The 21,386-nt window shown below is 42.4% G+C and overlaps 1 long non-coding RNA gene across 2 annotated transcripts; it reads left to right on the top strand.

The window, feature by feature from the left end:
- Positions 1 to 14,762: 14,762 nt before the first annotated feature.
- Positions 14,763 to 20,219, top strand: LOC138798763 (uncharacterized). Of its 2 annotated transcripts, none has more exons than XR_011364153.1 (3): positions 14,763 to 14,999; positions 17,523 to 17,718; positions 19,906 to 20,219. It is a non-coding gene; the product is annotated as an uncharacterized lncRNA (long non-coding RNA). The 2 variants fall into 2 exon arrangements; XR_011364154.1 differs by having other exon boundaries at positions 14,763 to 14,985.
- Positions 20,220 to 21,386: the final 1,167 nt, after the last annotated feature.

Raw genomic sequence — 21,386 nt, forward strand, 5'->3', positions numbered from 1 at the left:
GCTGCCACGCTCTGCCAGATATCCTGAGGGGTGCGCAATGCTTTCCAGTGACCTCTGACTCTTGGCTGTGTGCCCTGTGGTTCTGGCTGCTTCTTGCATTAATCTCACACTAAGCCGCTGTCACCTCAGAGACAGACAGCTATGTCTATAAGAAAATCCACTCTGCCAGGTGCAAAAATTGCAGGCGAGCCTTAGACATGTGACTGATATATGGTTATAATGCATCGGTACACCGGTGACAACTAAGGGCAAACAAACATTAGTCCTGAAGTACTGCAGAAAACCTGGGTAGGATGTCAGTGTAGAGAGGTAATGGTTCCATGGCACAGAATAGGGGTTGACTTTGCCCCTTGGCTGCACCAAGCATGTCTAGTTTTAAAAAAAAGTTTGTCCATATGATAATCTAATTCTAATACATTTACAGTCAGATGGCCATATAAATTAGATTAATGGTATCCAAACCTGATTGTTTTAGTGGACTGGCTAACCATCTACTGTGTATAGTGGCCTCCCAACCCTCCTGTGATTGCAAATGCATGAATACGGGTCTTCATGTTGGATTTCAGCTGCCCCATCCTTTGTTCTTAGGAAGATAAGCCGCTTCCAGGGGTGTCTGAAAATGGCTTGCCCACTAGTATAAAGAGAAATACACGTACACTCTGCGGAGCCAAGGATACATGTGGCAATAAGATCAGATAGGATAGATGTTGGACAAATGAGCGCTCTATTATGTATGGCCAGCTTTACACACAAATTGGTCTGTCAAAGCTGAGCTTTCACATGCCAGAGGCTTCCAGCTCTGGTTAAGGGCCCTTGCGAACTACGTAAATCGCACGGATAACTTGCCGCGGATTCCATCATTGCCCCCCCCCCCCATGCTACCTTTTAAAGTTTCGCCGGTCCCATAGGCTCCATTCTATGGTCACGCGGATTCCACCATCCGCCCAAAGAATTGACATGTCAATTCTTTGGGTGGACGGCGGAATCCGCTGGAGCCTAGATTGAAGCCTATGGGACGTCCAGATGTTTAAGCAAGAGCGTGCATGGAATCCGCAGCAAGTTATCTGAGCGATTTCCGTAGTATGCAAAAGCCCTTAGGGTGGGTTCACACTACGGAATTCTTGCGGATCATATCGGATAGCGGAATATGGCAGTGGACAGAATTCCACTGAGTTTATCCACGAGAATTCCTCAGTATGAACCCGCCCTTAAGGAGTATTCCAGTTATTCACAGGATAGTGGATAAGAGTGAGATAGCAAGAAGTCTGCTTTCCCCCCGCAATCTCCAGAATGGTGCCCCTACTCCTCTGTTTTGGAAAGAGATGTCATGAGTTCTTAGATCCCCACCGGTTGCTAGAATAAATAGGTACATCTCTATTAAAAGGGTATTCCGATTTAAACTGACTTATCCCCTATTCAAAGGATCCCCATTCATTCTCTGTGGGAGCTGTCAAAGGTTCGACTGTCTCTGGCAGCAACATAGAACACAATGAATGAAGTGACGGTGTTCATGCAGAAATCACAGTTCTGTGCATAACAAACACTTGGGGCTCCATTCTGGAAATCACGGGTTCCTAGTGGTCAGTAGTTTGGACCCAGATGTACTCTTCGGGCCTTGGGATCTTGGACTGAACCTGACAACCCCCGTTTGTCGATTTTGCTACTGCATGACACCTTGGCTCTTAACCTCATACTAGTATTAGTATCTCTTTGCTAATTTTGCCACTGGGCTCCCTCCAGGTACTGCCCTGACTAGCTAGATCCTGATAAGGCTAGGCCATTTGAACATTTAGGAACAGAACATTGCCCAGTTTGGGCCACTCAGTCCATTAGGGTAGGTAGTGACGGAGATCACAGAATAAATGGGAGCTACCAACTAAAATAACTAATATAATAACAAAAAAAGTCAGTAAGAAGTAAAGCTAATGCACAGTATTCTATGGTTACACACTGCCTATATCATAGCAATAACCACATCAAGCCGCATATTGTTACACACAAAGACTATTTCACACCTCATTTATGATCCCGCTACTACAACAACTACTTCTCCTTACAAACCATAGATGAAACCTCTACGGCCTCAGCAGATCACACAAAATGCCCTGGCCCTTCCATAGCATCAGAATAGAACAAGCGCGTCACTTACACATGTGTCGATGACATTTGTCTAACATCAGCCCACTCTTCCTGTTCTGTCTGCGATCTCATAGATAAGGAGGAAACCACAGCTGCGAATCTGAAGGAAGAAGGAGCCACAGTTGAATATGGCAATCAGCACAACACAAAGCGACAGACCGCCTCCTCCTGAGGAACAGAATGATGGCATCAAAATCATTTGTTACATCTAATGCCCACCTTGTCTGGGTATACAAATATCGCATGGCTGAGCTAATCAGAGGCAGTAGAGCTGAGTTGGTCAACTGGTGCAACCCAGAGTCATAAACTTGCGTTGTTGTTACAGCTATTGATTCGATTGACGCTGCTACCGATTCATTCATTTACAACATGGTGCATTTGTCCAAATGGACAACCAACCTGTCTATTTGAGAAATAGTTTGGGCTAAAGCAGTGCTTCTCAATTCCAGTCCTCAGGCCTCACCAACAGGTCATGTTTTGAGGCTATCCCATACAAAGATCACCTGTGCTAATACCTGATGCACTGACTATAATTATATCACCTGTGACATACTAAGGAAATCCTCAAAACATGACCTGTTGGTGAGGTCCGAGGACTGGAATTGAGAAGCACTGGGCTAAAGCATCACTACATTGATTATAGATCCTGAGGGAATGAACGAGCCGTGTACATTGGATAGCTTTAAATAATCCTATCCAGGGTCATTAAACTATGTTAAGTCAAATAGTCAAAGGACCATGAGAAAAAAACATCCGTACATTTTCAGAAATTCAAAAGACAATAGCAGAATTTTGGATGAAGATCAATTGGTCAATGCATTCTTATTATAGTTCACGTTTTATGCCCAGATAAACTACCTTAAAGGGGGACTATCAGCAGGTTAGATTTATCTTAACTGCTAATAGCCCCCCATAGTGCACAGGGCACTGAGGATGAAGGTATGACTGTTACATTCATCTTACAGTTTTAGTGTACAGTTTATGGTAAGGCCAATTGGATCACTGTCCCTACCCCAGAGCGTCAATCTGCCCCCGGCTGACCCTCCCCTACTGATAATTATCAATGGACCAGGACAGATCGGGGCAGGCTGGATCGGCACTTAGCGTAAGGAGCACTACATTAAGGCTGGGTTCACACTACGTATATTTCAGTCAGTATTGTGGTCCTCATATTGCAACCAAAACCAGGAGTGGATTAAAAACACAGAAAGGATCTGTTCACACAATGTTGAAATTGAGTGAATGACCGCCATATAACAGTAAATAACGGCCATTATTTCAATACAAATGGCGGCCATCCACTCAGTTTCACCATTGTGTGAACAGATCCTTTCTGTGTTTTTAATCCACTCCTGGTTTTGGTTGCAATATGAGGACCACAATACTGACTGAAATATACGTAGTGTGAACCCAGCCTAAAACTGTACGGGAACAAACTTTCATCCTCGGTGCCCCGTGCACAATAGGGAGCTATCAGCAGGTTAGAGTTCTCTAACTTGCTGATAGGAGGTTATCCTCTGTACGTACTTGCAAAATATTTTTGAACTCCTAAGGCTGGGTTCACACTACGTTTTTGCAAACCGTCTTTTGGCCAAAAACAGATGAAAAAAAACGGATGAAAAAAACTGATGCATTTGTGTACACCCATTTTGATCCCTTTTTCCATTGACTTCTATTGTAAAAAAAAAAAACGGATCAAAATGGATCTGTTTTTTTTAACATACACAAAAAGGTAGTCGACCTCATTTGCAAAAAAAAAAAAAAACGGATCAGTTTTGATCTGTTTTTCTTTTTATAATGTATAATGTTTTTTGCAAATAACGGATGAAAAAAAACGGATTGCAAAAACGTAGTGTGAACCCAGCCCTACTGGACATTCACTTAATAAAAAAAAAAAAAAAAAAAAAAATGGCCACCATACATTGACCATAGAGGATGTGATTGATATATAGTTATATAAAAAGGTTCCTCTCTCTCCTATGTCAGTAAGGCTCCTCACGGTTAACAACTCTGGTGGTAAACCCCATAGTTTCCTATTTACAACATGGGTAGTAAATATCCCAATTGTAAGCAATGACTCCCATTGTGACACATCCCCCACTGCGGTCTATCTGGCCGGCAGGAGATTTGGATAAATGACCCCATCATTTCCTGATATAAAACAGCACAACGGCATCGCCATAAACAGATTAGCTTGCGATCAGGCAGAGGAAGGGGGTTTATGTTACCATGGAAATGTTAACTTCTCCTTATGCCTAAAAACAGGTGAGATCGTTGAGTTTGCTGAAATAATGCCAGAGGTTTAGACGGGACCGTTGGACGCTTTCCAGTATTAATCCCCAAATACCTAGCTCTACCGCTTGCTGGGAACATCAACCATACGGTTGGCTGAATATCCCACTTATTTCACAGTGGAAATAATAGTAAAAAGAGTAAGTGTCTGGTATTTACTGCTGCAAGGAACAAGCAGAGTCCACTTTCTGCATCGTAACGTTACAAAAAAAAAATTAACCATCTACAAGAAAATTCTAATTATAAAGCCATGTGCAATTGCGATGAATGAATATAATGTAACATCTGCAGATTTTTGGGATCATTGCTTGTTCTAATAATCACTCTGGAAATCCTCTGAAGATGATCCAGATGCTCCAATCACTATTTCTGCCTCACCCTTAAAATTCTGTACAATTTTGGTGATTATAGCTCAAAGGGTACCTGTAAAGTTATACATAAAATAAAAATGATTACAGTGCAGTGCTGTGCACAACAATCATTTTTCTAAGTAAGTTTTCAAATAAGTCTAAATATCCATAGAAAGTCACTGTTGATGGTGCTCCTGGCCAATCATAACTATGCGTTACATGACGGAGGCTCCTGCTCCACCTCTACAGCCACTGTCGGACTGGCCGACCGGAGGATCTTCCACTGACTGACATGTCTTTTCTCACTGGTTCTTTATTGGTGGGCCCCGTGGATCATTTGCTCTGGTGGGCCCCAGATACCCCAGTCTGACACAGTCTACAGCACCCATAGTCAGTGCAAGACTCAGAGAACCACAGATTCACATTACAATGGGTCTTGCTCTGGTTATATATTCTTCTAGTGCATGGCTATGAATGGCTGGGGAATATTCGAAAATTATTGTAACTTAAAAAAAAAATCAAATGCACTGTGTGAACTGGGCCTAAGGGCTGTATTACACAGCCCGATGTTCTGGGGGAAGCAAGCGCCGACCTGTCAGCTTAACACTCTTCCCACTAATTCCACGCCTGCTGCATGTGCTATTACACACAGTGACAGTGAGCAGGGAGCTGGAGAAGGGGCCACCCGAACGATCCTTAGCTCATTCAGACAGCCCACTGAAGTCAGCAACGGTCTGCTGCCACCACTCCAATTACATGAAGCAATGCATAACAGATCGTTGCTGCACACATCGAGATCTTTCAAAATGTTGAAAGCCGACGTTGTGCATGTGCTATTACACTAAACGATTATTTGGCCCGGTCGGTCGGTAATCCTCCAAGTAAGGCCAATAATTGTCCAGTGCTATAAGGCCTTAAGAGACGAGTGACATCAATAGCTGAAATAATGAACAACATAGATGCTGTTGTGAAAAAAAAAGATCAAATCTAAATAAAAAAAAATCTTTACAAAAATAAAAAAGGAAAAAAAAACTTTATATAAATATATATTTTTTTTAACGTATCATTCAGCAGCAGCGGCATTCTATTCACCCGCATCAGCCTCCTAGAGTGGGGAGAAGCTGAGCACAATCAGACCTCTGTTACAGCATTCACAGCCACATCCTTTGTGTCTGACTTCTGGCTGCAATTTATTTGGTTTCAATTTTATCCCAGGAGCAAAAAAAAACAAAAAAAAACCCTGCGCTCCTCCTTTCTTGGCAGTGCACTCCCTTCCTTCCCTCCATTACCTGTTTCCTGTCTGTTCTGGCAGCCTATGTGTGTATCTCCTCCCTGCAAGGTTTTTTGGGGTCATGTGTTCCCACCCTGTTTTCTGGACAAACATGGAATGTAGACAGGGGAACAAGTCGAGGTTTATACAGTATCACCCATTCACTGCCAGACAGAGCCGCGTATGTGGAGGCCTTTGTCTGTGAAGGAGGTCATAGACTTACACTGAAATGATATCCAGGATCGCTCGGACTGGACAGGTGTGCACAACGCCCTTTATAGATGATCTCACATGATGTGAACGTTGGACACAATCATCGTATTGTATCCCAAGACGTGCATCAACCAACTTAAGGATGGGAAACGCTTGGTGATTATAAGAAAAAAGTGAAAAAATTTCTCCAAAATGTATTTATGCTGCAGTTGCAATAAATGAATGAGCGAAAAGAAGTGACATTCAAAACATATACATATATTACTAGGTACTAGGTAAAAAAAAAACTGTATTTTTCTGACTCTAAAATACTGTATTCTGCATGTAAATACCCTGAAAATCAGAGACTAATGGCAGAGGAGAGTGTAATTGACAGTAAGAGGCGTGTGACCCTAATACCAGGTTATTATCAGCCTCCCTATAGCACCAGTATGTACATAGAGTGGTGGCCATTAGTAGCTCTAGCAGCCTGCAGGAGGTTAATAACCTCAGTCTATGACCTGTAAAGTCTTATAGACGTTCTGTAAATCGTTACACGGCAAGCTCGGATTAAGCAATGCAGTGTAGAAACACTGGCAAAGTGCTAAGCTAAGCACTTCAGTCCTATCAATGGGGATGGCAGCACCAGTCTAAGCTTGTGATGTGTCACTGTGACATGACTAGTCCCCTGTACATCACCACAAATATCAACATCTAAGATAATATACATAGGACACTAGCTATAGTCAATAAAAGACACATTTTACTGGTACACATAAAATTACATAATAAAATATTAAAAGAACCATACAAAGATGAAAGTGGTAGGGATACGCTGTAAGGCTGGGTTCACACTACATATATTTCAGTCAGTATTGTGGTCCTCATATTGCAACCAAAACCAGGAGTGGATTAAAAACACAGAAAGGATCTGTTCACACAATGTTGAAATTGAGTGGATGGCCGCCATTTAATGGCAAATATTTGCTGTTATTTTAAAACAACGGCTGTTATATTGAAATAATGGCCGTTATTTACTGTTATATGGCGGCCATCCACTCAATTTCAACATTGTGTGAACAGTTCCTTTCTGTGTTTTTAATCCACTCCTGGTTTTGGTTGCAATATGAGGACCACAATACTGACTGAAATATACGTAGTGTGAACCCAGCCTTAACCATTAAAAGGCAATAAAGCCACAGGCACATATATGTATATATATATATATATATATATATATATATATATATATATTTATATTTCAATGTGCTGGCACTACTGTTGACACACATGCAGGACAGTACACAGTGTACCATGTCGCCATGTTAAGGCGTCCTCAGAGACACGGTCCCTACTCTAGCATTTTCACACTAGCAATGGCCTCTCCTGGGCTGAATAAGCCTACAACTGGGCAGATAGGAGCCAAATGATCTCCCTATATAGCACCCTTGGCACATGGGCGGAGTGCAAGCCAACAGGAGGTAGCCACACCCCCCACTTTCAACAGAAAAAAAAGGGAAACATTGGCTGCACATCTATGACTCTGTTCACACTTGTGGCTAAAGTACAGGCAAAAAAACAGAAGGTTCAGCAGCAACCCACAGGTGCAAGGGCTTACCGTATATACTCCTCCTAGCGTACACACGGTAAACACCTGCTCTGTAGATATTAAAAAGTGAGGATCTTAGCAAACTAACATGGTACACTCTGATCAAATAGTTTGCTAAGATCCTCACTTTTTAATATCTACAGAGCAGGTGTTTACCGTGTGTACGCTGGGAGGAGTATATACGGTTGGCCCTTGCACCTGTGGGTTGCTGCTGCACCTTCTGCTTTTTTGTCTGTACTTTAGCCGCAAGCAACGTGCAACCTGCAGTGTGAACAGCGTCATAGATGTGCAGCCAATTTTTCCCTTTTTTTTTCAAGTACATCATAAAGGCAGTAAATACCCACAAAGACAGTCGTCACAGTATTCCACCATTCCCGACATGTTTCGCCAAAGGCTGTTGATTGGTTGGGCACACCTCACAAGACAACATCCCATCTAATGATTGTCAATGTAGTTGTACTGCAATTTGTGACATATTGCTACCATGACAGTTGCCTAATATCTAAATTTGAATTTAAGTTTTGGTCCCAAGTCTTTTTCAGCAATGACTTCTATACAAATCACATGTGATTATGACCTGCTTGCAAGTTCTCTGCTTTATGTTTTTTTTTTTTACAAATCACTTTAAACTTTGAACTTTAAAGTGAATTGGTCATGTACGAATCATGTTCCATATCTGTTTGGGTGAGGAGACATATGGTACCTTTCATATATCTGTCTGTGCTTCCATAATGTAGAAAAACGCTTTTATTTTCTGGTGCAAAAGTTCAAGGAGGCTTTCCCAAGCTCCTGAAGGGCAAAATATCTATTTATCATCTATCTACCTAGTCCAAACAATATTCCATAGCACTCCGGATGATTTCAAAATTTGTGAAGATTTATTCCTTTTCGTGCAGGAATATAACATAGTGCAGCACGATGTTACATATCTGCACTTAATGCAATAATTCTTTACAAATTTTAAAATCATCCGGAGTGCTGTGGAATATTGTTTGGACTTTATTAACTTGGTCTGTGGTCAGGACCACTCTACTGGCACCAGGACATTATTCTAAGAGGAGTGCTGCTCATTTATTGTTTTGAGCTATCTATCTACCTATCCATCTGCATAGATAAATTACAAAGAGTGAGAGAGATGAAACAACTGTGTTTCCTTTCCCCTATAATACTCAGGAGAGGCTGTCGCTGTTCTTTTGTTTCCTCACCCCTTAGCCAAGGGATCAGAGAATGGTGCGATATCAGTGTTGGGCAGGGTTACAGAGGTTTTACAGCTTGCCTGGCAACAGAAGAGACAGAGATCATTTGACTTTTGCCTCAGAAGGGAGGACAGAGGAGGGAGACAGAGTGGACCAAGAAGTGAGGATTTTCTGCAGCTTCAGACAAACGGGCCAATTCATGTAATAGAAACCTATTACACCCAAGCTTAGATTATGGGTGGGGATTGAACGGGGTCAAATCTTTCTTAATTGGAGTACCCCTTTAATAGCTTTGTTTAAGTATAGAATTAGGAATATACTGTATAGACAGAAGATGTATTGGTCATGTACAGGAAGATGACCGTATGTTGTAATACAGAAGCCTACGACAACATGGCTTGCAATATTGAGCATTCAGTTTGCCAGTGATAACTTTGCTGTGTGCTGTGGTACGTCTGGTTGGTTTGTATTTCTTCATCCAGTAGGTTTCTATCTTTAAATATGGTCAAAGATCTGTAAATGTTTAATAATGCATAAGACTAATGTGTAACAGATGGATACGTCTGGAGCCGAAACTTAATGCGTGGGAGGGCAGACCTTTTACTCTCCAGAAAAAGCATAGCACTTTCGAGAACAGCGGTAGCTCTATTACCAGTCATGGGGTTCTCTTAGCTTTATGTAAACTGTTGTGAAGTTTAAGAGCTTGACAAGCACCCATATCATATAGTGAGTCGTCCTGTTTACAGGAAGTGTTTCTGCTGGGAGCCCCTTTCGGTTACCTATCATGTTGCAGTGTAAATAAAGCATTGGCGCGCCCCCCACTAAAATCGCTGGGGTCACCACTGCGGCTTGTGGTTTGTCCAAGTAGTGCTACTGCATTCCCTATGTAAGCAATACCAAAGAATCCCTGTAGGGTGTATTTCTTTTCACCATAATTCTTCTAGGCAATTCATAGCTTGCATGCCAGCTTTCAACAACTACTTTTGGGGAGAATTTAGTTGCTTCATGTGAGTATCATATACAAAGTAGCCCTCCAGACTCCAGTGGACGCCACATACTTTATAGCACTCTCCTCAATGAGAAACTTCATTAGCATGTGAGTACCATTAACAGTGGCGGCCAGAGTGCCCCTAGTAAGAGCTATATGCATGTTACCTCTTCTATTAACCCTGAGTTTTCTATCAGCAGTGTAACCAGTAACAATATTCTCCAACCAGATTCCTAGGTTTACAGGAGATTGGCGAGTTCCATCTGGAATCTGGGAGATCTTCCCTATTATAAGCAACTGAAAAAGTGTCTCCGACGATAGATTGTTGGGTCCTGGAGGTGTGGTGCCAGTATTTCTGAAAAAGAAGCACTTGTTGGCTGTTCCCGAGTCATGGTAGTGTAGCAAGACTGGGTAAACCATGAACAGACATTATCAAAGGAGCACACAGTGGCAGTCCTTGTGTGGTTGATCCAAGAGGCGAGTGTTGGGTGGCACATTTGGAAGCCCCACAGGTAGCCAGCAGTATATCTGCGGGAAAATAAGAGAAATTTCCAAATAACTGTGCAGCATTCATTGCATTGGGTTCCATAGCTAAGGCTAACATGGATGCCCCTGGCCAGCCTACTGTACATTATTGCTAACAATGCCTAGAATAGTTTTGGTGTAGTAAGAACTCTACCTAGTTATATAGATGGGAATGTATGGGTGTATTACGAGTCCAATACTTGATTAGCACCAATATACCAAATAACTACTTAACACAATGCCTAGAATAGGCCTAGGAAAAACATCAATGGACCTTGGACACATGGCATGTCCTCTGTAGCATCACATGTCCCATTTCCTGTTGAATCATATGGATGGCCATGTCCACATCTGGCGTAAACAGCAAAATGCTATACAGGGGGTGCACCACTAGTGTTCAACAGGCGGTCAATGGTGATGTTCTAGGGACTGTTTCCCAGGAATGCATTAGGACCATTGGTCATCATACCACAACCCTTGAATGGTGAACACCATAGGGACCTGTTAGTTGACCATCTGCACCCTTGCACCAGAACACCAGATTGTAACCCAATAAACATATTTGGGATATGCCGGAAAAGTCTGCTCCCACTCTTCAAGAAAAAAACTAATAGAGCTGCTGCAGTAGAAATAGGTTCTGTTGAGGATGTTCTCAAACTTGTAGAATCCATTCCCCAGTGTGCAAGCCACTCAAAAAGATGGAGCAGCCCATTACTGAGTAGGCGTTCCAGGGATCATCACAACAGCATCTTTGATGTTGCATGGGTTCTTTATCAGACCACACGGCACCAGGATGCGCCTCTTCCTCATGTTTCATTGGCAGCCGCAGCAGACTTCTTGTAGGAGGATCTATACTATGTTTATAATAATTGCATTTTTGTGGCCTGCACATTTCCAGATGTCTTAGGACTCTCTGCAAGGAAATAGGATGCAAATGTGAGCATTACATTCATCTGAGAACATATGTACTTCATCTATAGGTTCAATGCTATGATTACAGGCCGAGCACTGTGCTCCGTATTACGCTGCATCTGTCTAGTGGAATGTCTCATGTAAATGGAAATTACCCCCCATGTTGTGGGATTTATGGTATTTTATGCCTGGTCAAATTTCCTCAAAAAAACGCTGAGATTGCCGGCCTGCTAATTCAAGTGGACTACCATACACATTCCTGTTGTTTTACCAGATTCTAAATATAGTCCGTCAGTGTTTTAGTCTCGGAATTTATGTTATATAGACTTTATGGTCTATATAACATAGACTGACAAAATGTATGGGAAAATGTATGTGCAAACTAGGCCATTTGCACAAAAAATTGTAAATTGGGGGGTATGGCCTCCTTCTGAGCTCAATTTACTAAGATTCATGACAATAAACAAGGCAAAATATTAGTAGAAAACTACACCGACTTGGACATGGATAAACCCCCTCCCCAATGTATTTTGGGTGGCATGAGCATATATTAGCATGGAAAAATAGGGCAAATTCTCAGTAGCCTCCATGTTTAGGGTTTTCTACCACCTCATTCCTATTCCCATATGCTCAACTCTATGGAGATGGAGGCCTAGTCCAAGTCAGCATATGCACAGCACAGGAGGAGGACGACTATTTGGAGGGTAATCTCTCCCTTTGTTCTGGGATGAAAGAGCTAGTATTTTACAATAATGGAATGGTAATGTGGGTCAAGGAGAAGCCCAACCTTTTGCTTTTCTCCTATGCTAAAAGGTACACATACAATAGCTATTGGATGAAAACATGTTTGTCTGACAGCTATCTCTCCTTATAGCCCTATAAATGTATAGGAGGGGGTTCTACCAAACTCCTCTGTAAGAAGTTTATGTCCCTAAGAACAAAAAGAATCGGGCAGTTGAAATTCAACATGCCTGATCCTTCACTCCCATGACATCATCTTTGGGGTGTGGCAGTCGGGAGGTGACCATATACAGTAGATCAGTGGCCAGTCCTGGGTTGGGCCAACATGTGTCTAATGTGTATGTCCACTTTTAGACATTGCGAGTTGGTTTCAAACTATTTAAAAAAAAAAACAGACATACAAAGCAAATCGGTCTACCTAGAACCTACAATATTTATATCTCAGGCAACGCTACACTTTGGAAGTACAACTGGAACAATATGCTAATACTCCAAGTACAACTACGTTGGGCATTTGCCTTCATGTTAGTGCCAGCAGCTAGTATCTGGTGGGTTTATATGGTAACACCCCAGTTCTCTTATGTAATTCTATTTCCCTGTGTGCCCTAAATACCAGTCTGCTCTGTTATCGTGTTAGTCTCATGTCCTGTTTTTTTAGATACTTGGCTGTCATCGTGGTGTGACTCACCGCCTGTAGATACTAACAGCTGGGGTGACAGGGCCATGAGGAATAGGTGAAAGTGTACATTGCCCTTGACGTACGCTCCTGTTTACTGCTAAGGCTTATCGTGTGTACTTTACACCTGGCTTGCACTCATAGAAGAGGTGAAGCAATCACGTCTGAGGCTTCTGGATAAATACTGGAGATAAGGTTTAAGATATTGTGTAATGTATAACATCTCCCAGTACAAGAGATCACAACCGTGTTACTGGGTGCTCTTATTTATCAGCTGATAAATGTCATCGTCCCACAGCCTTCCAGACAATGCAAGCAAAGTCAGACCTAATACTAAACAAGAGTATTAACCCTTTGAGGACCAGGCCGAAAATGACCCAGTGGGCCGCGCAAATTTTCATTTTTGCGTTTTCGTTTTTTCCTTCTCCCCTTCTAAGAGCTCTAGCACTTTTAATTTTTTATCTACAGGGCCATGTGAGGGCTTTTTTTTTCAGTAGTAGTTGTACTTTGTAATGGCGTCTTTCATTCTACCATAACATGTATGATGGAATCCCAAATATATTATTTATGAAGATATAAATAGGTGAAATCGTAAAAAAGAATGCAATATGGTAACGTTTGGGGGGTTCCTGTGTCTACGTAATACACTATACGGTAAAAGTGACATGATACCATTATTCTATAGGTCAGTCCGAACACAACCACATGCAGGTCCACACAGATTCTCTAATGTTATATATATATATATTTTTTTTTTATGAAACCTTTTTTTTTACAATTAATTATTAATAAAATGGGCCTATTGTGACGCTTATAACGGTTTTATTTTTTCACCTACGGGGCTGTATGGGGCGTCATTTTTTCCGCCATGATCTGTAGTTTTTATTAATACCATATTTGTGAAGATCGGACGTTTTGATCACTTTTTATTAATTTTCAATATATAATGTAACAAAGAAATCGTTAATCCTGGCGTTTTTTTCCCCCCTTTTCGTTTATGCTGTTCTCCATTAGTGTTAGCATTGTTAAATTTTTATAGATCGGACAATCACGCACGCTACAGTATATTATATGTTTATTTATTCATTTTTTGAAGGTTTTAAGTATATAATGGGAAAGGGGGGGTGCGCCCCGCATTCCAAATACCCATTGAACACAATGGAGAGTGCAGCCGCAGCCGCACTTTCCATTGTATGAGCTGACTGGCTTGTGCAGCCGCTAATCGGCAACAACTGCCATGATTAATAGGAAACTTAGGTTGTGTGAACATGGCCCTTAGGACCAAAGATGCCATAGATACTTGTACATTGCCCCGCAGAGGGTACAGCCCTTCATTGAAGTGATCTATTATTTGCAGCTGTGAATCATCTTATTCCGATCCCCATACATAGCACTCTATCCGCACACAGTCATATACATTGGTGCAGACCAGCAGCTCTCTCCTGATTTTTAGAGCTTGCAATCTAGAGTTTATGTTAGTTTATAGAGCATAGGGCAGTAATGTGAAATTACAGGAAGGAGACGTTTATACGACAAGAAACAAGTAGAAGGGATTAGGAAAGGACGACTGGGCTCAATAGTAAGGATATCACTGGCTGGAAATAGAAGCTCTGTTACTAGGGAGACAATTGAGCAGCTCTCCTTCAAAGGGTAGATGGAGAAAGCTTTTTCCTCCCGTGACAAGCCCTATCTGCTTCCATTGACAGCAGCTCTCTCCCCCTCCCTGCACTCACACCACTCCACCTCCCGCCAGTCTCATCTGTTGTACACAGGTAACCATGACAGCCAGCTTCATAGCAACCAGATGACTGTCAACACAAGCCAGCATTCCCTGGGTAGTTGCTACTACATATACCCAGCCCACGTAACAACATAGGAACAAACAGCGCGGCTGCTTCAAGTGCTGGGACGCTCTGCTGCCATGAGACTTTATATACCACTCATTATAACGTGGAGCTCTCAAACATTATACCGTGAAGAACAATTACATAAGCGCAAACGTTATCACATGGACAGGCGTGGATAACAATGACATAATATCTGATATTGACAGAATTGTTTTACAGGTCAAAAGAATAACTGGAATCCCTGGCAGGTTGTTAATGCTTTGTAAGAGTCAATTGCAATAATAATGACATATTATGGAGCTGCTATTTATGCCATTACCTATTATAATCTTTAGTAGTGGTGCGTTCACACCTACAGGATCTGCAGCTGATTTTGTGCTGCGGATCCGCAGCAGATCTGCAGCAGATTTCATTTAAATAACTGAACACAGCATCAAATCTGCACCATCAAATCTGCTGCAGATCTTCTGCAGATCCTGTAGGTGTGAGCTTAGCTCCTATTCACTTTAAGGGCCCGTTCACATGGAGCAAACGCGGCAGGCATCCCGCCTGCCTCAGTGTGACACAGTTTCTCAATGGGAGGGCTTGCACGCCTCCACTTCCGTCGCTCTCAATGTCAGAGGTGCGGAGAGCAGAGTCGCGCTAGCCCTCCCATAGAGAAACCATGTCACACTGAGGCAGGCAGGATTCCACGGCGGAAAGTTCCGCCGATTTTGCTCCTTGTGAACTGACTCTAATAAGTTGAGTTACAGTAACACAGCACCACCACCACTACACAATGAGCGGAGCCAACTGCTGTTACGTGGATGCCGGACAGCTGATCCACAGGGGGTTCTGATGGTTGGCACCCTGTCTATAAATGATTGATAGGCCACCAATCATATTATCCATAAAAATGCACTCTAGAAGCACTCTAGAAGCAATATGGATTGCTGTTGATCTCACTTTGCAATGTATGTAGGGTCCCCATTGGGGTGAGCTGGTCAAGGGTTTTCACCTGTTGGGTTCTCCAGTAATAATAATAATAATAATAATAATAATAATAATAATAATAATTTCTATAGCTCCAACATATTCCGCAGCACTTTATAATTCTGGGGGTATATACATAGACAAAAATCAGACATTACAGAGATATACAGTACATATAAGTATCCACACATAAGGAGTAGGGGCCCTGCTCACAAGAGCTTACAGACTATGAGGAGAGGATGGGGACGAAAGGAAGAGGGGGAAAAGTGCTTTGTGGTTACTATGGTCCGGTCATCTTTATAAATAGGTGCAGGTAGAGGTGGGTGAACCAGTCACCAACCAATGTCTGCATGTACAGGTCTAAGTGCTTCAGCGATCAGGTATAGTCTGACTCATGCATGAAGTATTTTCCTAGCAGTGATATCACAGGGGAGATGAAGCATTGCATAGTTCCTATTCAAATCATTTATACACCAGGGTGATTCAGAGCAAAAGACACTAACCAAAGAAAGTAACTGCTATTATAGTAGAGTATTCAAAAAAGACAGAGCACCTTCAAAATTAAAGGGGATATCAAAAGATTATAAATCCAAGAGTAAGGAGAGAAGTATCTGATGAATGGAGGTTCGAATGCTTGGACCCCCACTGATCACATAAATGGGGCTCCCTTGACGTGTATGCACGACTGTCACTCCATTCACTCATTGTATGCCTGCCAAGGGTAGCTAAAGCCCCTATTACACGGGGCGACTGTGAGGAGCAAACGAGCGATGTCAGCACTCCTTTGCTCCTTGTTCCCCGCTCGCTGCCGCCGCTATTACACTCGGCGGCAACGAGCGGGTGAGAGCCGGGGGGGCACAGAGAGGTGTGAGAGGGCTACCCGGGTGATCGCTAGATCGCCCGGGCAGCCCATAGCATATAGCAGCGGTCTGCTGCCGCTGCTCCTATTCTGCGAAAGGACAGCAGCAGATCGCAGTGACCGTTGTGTTCTATTAAACAGGACGATTATCGTCCGTAATGGCCGACAATCTTTCCGTGTAATAGGGCCTTAAGCACTTTAAGCTCATCAATCTTCAGTGGTCCAAAAGCGAGTGAATGGGGCAGCAGTCGTGCAGGTGCACTGCCACTTCATTCACTTGGGGGACAAAGGACCCACTTTCTCATGATCAAAGGGACCCCCAGGGTCAGAATCCCATTGATCAGATACTTATTAGCTATCCTTTTGATACGAGTAAGTTAAAATCTTGAGATAACCCCCATTAATGCTTATATAGAAAATGTTGCTCATGCCATTAAAAAAGCATACACCATATAGACGTCCCATGATGTAACACTATGCATCAACATTTTAAGTTACGTGAACAATGTGACACTTGACCGCTCCTGTCCACTCAGTCAATGGACAAGAGGCAATTAAAGTAACCCATGCTGTTTTTAGCCTTAGGGATATATAACAGCTGTACAATCCTGTAGTCTGTGTGGACATGTAAGAGTGGTTGTCAATGAGGATCAATCATCCCTGTAACACCTCTATGTTATTCAGTAGCTAAAAAGAAACACTTGACCTACGGTGAACAAATCACTGATAAATTCTCCAAAAAAACAACTTGTGCAGACAGATAAAAGTCAGACACAACAGTCCTGGTCCTAATCCTATACGTAAACAAGAGCGGCCCTATAAAAGTCATTAACAGCCATGTGTGAATTTGATGACGAGTTCATCATCATTAACGTATATTGGGCTTTCTCAAGGTTTGGCTTCTATGGTTGGTTTACTCATGGAAATGACAGAAATCTCCTCTTTTTTTTTTAGAAAGCGATTAGTGAAGCCAAATACTGACGATCATTGTCCCTCTGTCAGCAACTGAAGATGCATGTGATCACAACACAACACATCATGCGCCATGCCAAGCACTGGACTTGCACAGGGTTTCCCAGTAAGCAAGAACATCACATGCGCTCTATTACTTTACAAAAGATGATGTGATTACAAAAGGCCCATTCACAGGGTACGTGCTACACGTCTCAAGGAATTAGTATGCAAATTAAGATGGTTAGAATACTAATCAGCCTGGCTAGCATAACAACTTGTCCTGGTTGGCTACAGATCATTTCTCAATGGGCAGCGAGCAAACAGTGCGCTTCTTTTGTTTATTTCCCACTGAGCCAAAGAAGGGAGATGAGTTCTGTATCTCTACAATCTACATGGACGTTACATGAAATAAGGGCCACATAAATAACACGTTCTTTAGGCTCTGTTAACATTAGCTTTCTAAACCATCTGTTGCACACATGATGTATCGTAATGGATGCCATTGGGTTTAATGGGAAAAATGCAATGTCAGGTTTCCCTTTAGTAGTCAGTAGAATTCACATTGGACATAATAGTTCTAGCTGCCAAAATGGAGGGTAAGTTTCGCTACCTGGTAACATTTGAAAAATATCACTGAAATCAATATGGTTATTAAAGGGGTTATCCAGGTGTTTTAACTTTAGGATAGAACATCAATATCAGCTTGCCCAGGTTCTGGCTACTGGCACCTCCGTCAAACTGCTGTTGGAAGTACTGCACCTCTCTAGTGTTTATAAATGCTCGACCTTCCATCACTGTACTATTGGTAGAAGTAATGCAAGTACTGCAATGTTGCCCAGTTCACTTACATGGAACAAGGCTAGTGTACCTTGCACTGACGCTAGTAAAAGTATGTCAATTAAAGGACAAGTGCTATTAGACAAAGACTGCAGTAAACATCATGGCCCCCTCACTGAGTAGCATCGGGCCCAATCTAATTGTGATGACCTATCCCAAAGTTACACCACCCATGTTGAAAGACGAGATAACCCATTTAAAAAAAGGCCACATCCCCGACTGCTTGTGTCAGTGCCAAAACCCGGAACATTGGTTTTATTATGCCCCCCGGTTTTATTAATGCTGTAGCCATAATAATAAGGTCTCTGGTTTTGCCATCTGTCTGCCCTGTTTGCCCTGAGTAGGAGAATTCTGCCAGATCATAGTCATGGCACCTCCTAGACTAGTAGAATTCCCATATTTGTCTAAAGCAGGACAGATAGATGGCAGAACCAGCAAACTAGAGCTGGCCACATGCATGCCGACCCAGCTGATATCACTAGGAATGGACAACCAAATAATGTGTATGATGGTCGCTCTCGAGTCTTCTCGAAAGGCAGATGTGGAGGAGTTGGGCATTAAGGATAGGTTCACACTGCGTTTTTTAACGGATCAGTTTTTTGCAAAAAACGGATGCGTTTGTGTGCATCCGTTTTTGATCCGTTTTTTCATTGACCTCCATTATAAAAAAAAAACGGATCAAAATGGATGCGTTTTTTTTTACTCACAATAAAGTACTGTTGACACTACTTTTTTGACCGTTAAAAAAAAAAGGATCCGTTAAACGGATGCTGAAAACGCAGTGTGAACCTAGCCTAAGGAACAGGGTTGTAGAGTTCGAATGGCGGATGCTTCTGTTCTCCAATCCTAGAAGCTTTGACTGTCCAGGCAAGATGGGAATTGTAGTTTTGCAACAGCTGGAGGGCCGAATGTTCCCCATCCCTGCCCTAAAGGGTTAGTAGAGTCTGCAACAAGCAAGTACTTTCATCTGCGCTCAAATAGGTCCTGGACGTCCAGGAAACTAGCACACGTGCACATTACTAATAAACGTCTAGCATCATACAATTTTCTGTTTCCTGTGAGCAACACAATGGCTTCCAAACTTGATGACCATTGGACAAACTGACTAGTTTTGATGAGACCAGTCGACTATCTAATGTGGATGCTCAAACTCTTCCTCGATGCCAGAAATCAAGGGTTCATGTATGCTGTTATCGGCATATGCCTCCTACCTAAAACACTAACATTAAAAACACTCGGCCAAGCTCAGTATGCTGTAACTGAAAGAAATAGTTGTCATCTATCTATAAGGCAGGGATGGGGAACCTGTAGCCCTCAAGCTGTTGCAAAACTACAAATCCCATCAGGCATGATGGGAATTGTAGTTTTGCAACAGCTGGAAGGCCAAGGGTTCGCCATTTCTGATGTAAGGTGTATGGCGATCTTTATCCTCCTTTATATTACCAGGATGAAGGGAATAGCATTGTTGGATTTTGCTCCACCTATGATTAGCTATCAGGATAACAGGACTAAACTAGGACTAAAAATTCCTCGTGTGTAATTCCAGCCTAAGAAATGCCACTTGGTGAATCCACAGCTGTGATTTCCTTTCGCAAAACATCCGCAGCCATGATTGCTCAATGTCACTATGGCTGTCTCCTGAATGATTACTTGTCAACATCTCGTGAAGCAGGACTGCAAGACCTCAGTGCCGAGTCTAAAGCTCATCCATCAAATTCAAAATATACATTCACAGCAGGGATCACAGATTCCCCCTATCTGCTCATACGGACATAAAAAAGGTATTAACTGGTTGGGTGCCTCTCGATGCAGTTGCTATGTCCTGAGGGCCACTAAACCAGAAGTCTTTGCATCTGTTGGTGACGTCATGGTAATAAAATTCTCGTTTCTAAGGGAGACTGTCATCACAATCCCAGCAGGAACATTGGTCCTGTCCTATCTCTGACACTGGTGGATAATGTCTATAATCTGATAGCTGCCTATTGCTTGCATGCAGGGTATAGTTGCACAGTGCTGCTATGACCTTTATAGCAGCTATAGCTTTAAAGGAAACACATATCCAAATAATAATAATAATACTGTTTTATGAACCATTACCTATGTGCTTCCAGTGTACAGCCCAAGACGTAACAGGAAAACACGTCACATTATGCCAGCCATGATATGAAGATATACTCATTATAGTCAGTGCTTGTTAATATGTAGCTGATGCATCCAGGGCTCATTCACATCATATTTGAGCCCTACGCTTCAAGTATACGTAAAGTGGTATAGCAACATAAATGTGGGCATACTGGCATAGGCCCTATAGACTTTAATGGCTCAAGCATAGTCAACTAGTGACTGTTCAGGTCATTTACTACGTGTATACATATATTTTCCAGGGACCAAAAGCATGATCTACTGCAGTGCTTCTCAAACTTTTTCTACTGGAGCCTCACCCAACAGACCGAGGCAATGCCTGGGCCTCACCAGACTAACCAAGAGGATGGTGGGGCCTCACCATCTGTGGTGAAAGTCCATTTAAAAGCTCAAAATAATGCTAGGGCTACCTTTCACCCATCTCCCAAGCTCTATATACCAATAAAGCAAGCACAAAATAAAATTAATAATGTTGTTAAAATGGAGATTTTGGAGGATTGTGCAGATCATAGTTACTTTTGTAAAAACTGGCTCCCCAGCTGGGCCTCACCAACAACTAGGGGGCGCCTCACAGTTTGAGAAGCACTAATCTACTGTATTTTTTAATGGCTAAAAATTAGCGCATTTGATTACCGGTGGCTAAAAAAGTTGGATGCAGCCCTAGCGAGTCCTGGAAAACATGGATACAGCCTATGGCCTATGACTGAATCCATGTTCTCCAGGCAGCCACCAGTATTCAAAGACATGTTCAAGTCTCATTCATCCCTGATAATGACCCAAAGGTAGTCACTAGTGGACTAGGTTCAGGCCATTAAAATCCGCAGAGCTCAGTGCACATATGTGTACGCTGATATTGCATCTTAACAGGTTGCCAAAATATACATA

The sequence above is a fragment of the Dendropsophus ebraccatus genome, chromosome 8 (assembly GCF_027789765.1).
Source record: "Dendropsophus ebraccatus isolate aDenEbr1 chromosome 8, aDenEbr1.pat, whole genome shotgun sequence".
NCBI classification, from domain to species: domain Eukaryota; kingdom Metazoa; phylum Chordata; class Amphibia; order Anura; family Hylidae; genus Dendropsophus; species Dendropsophus ebraccatus.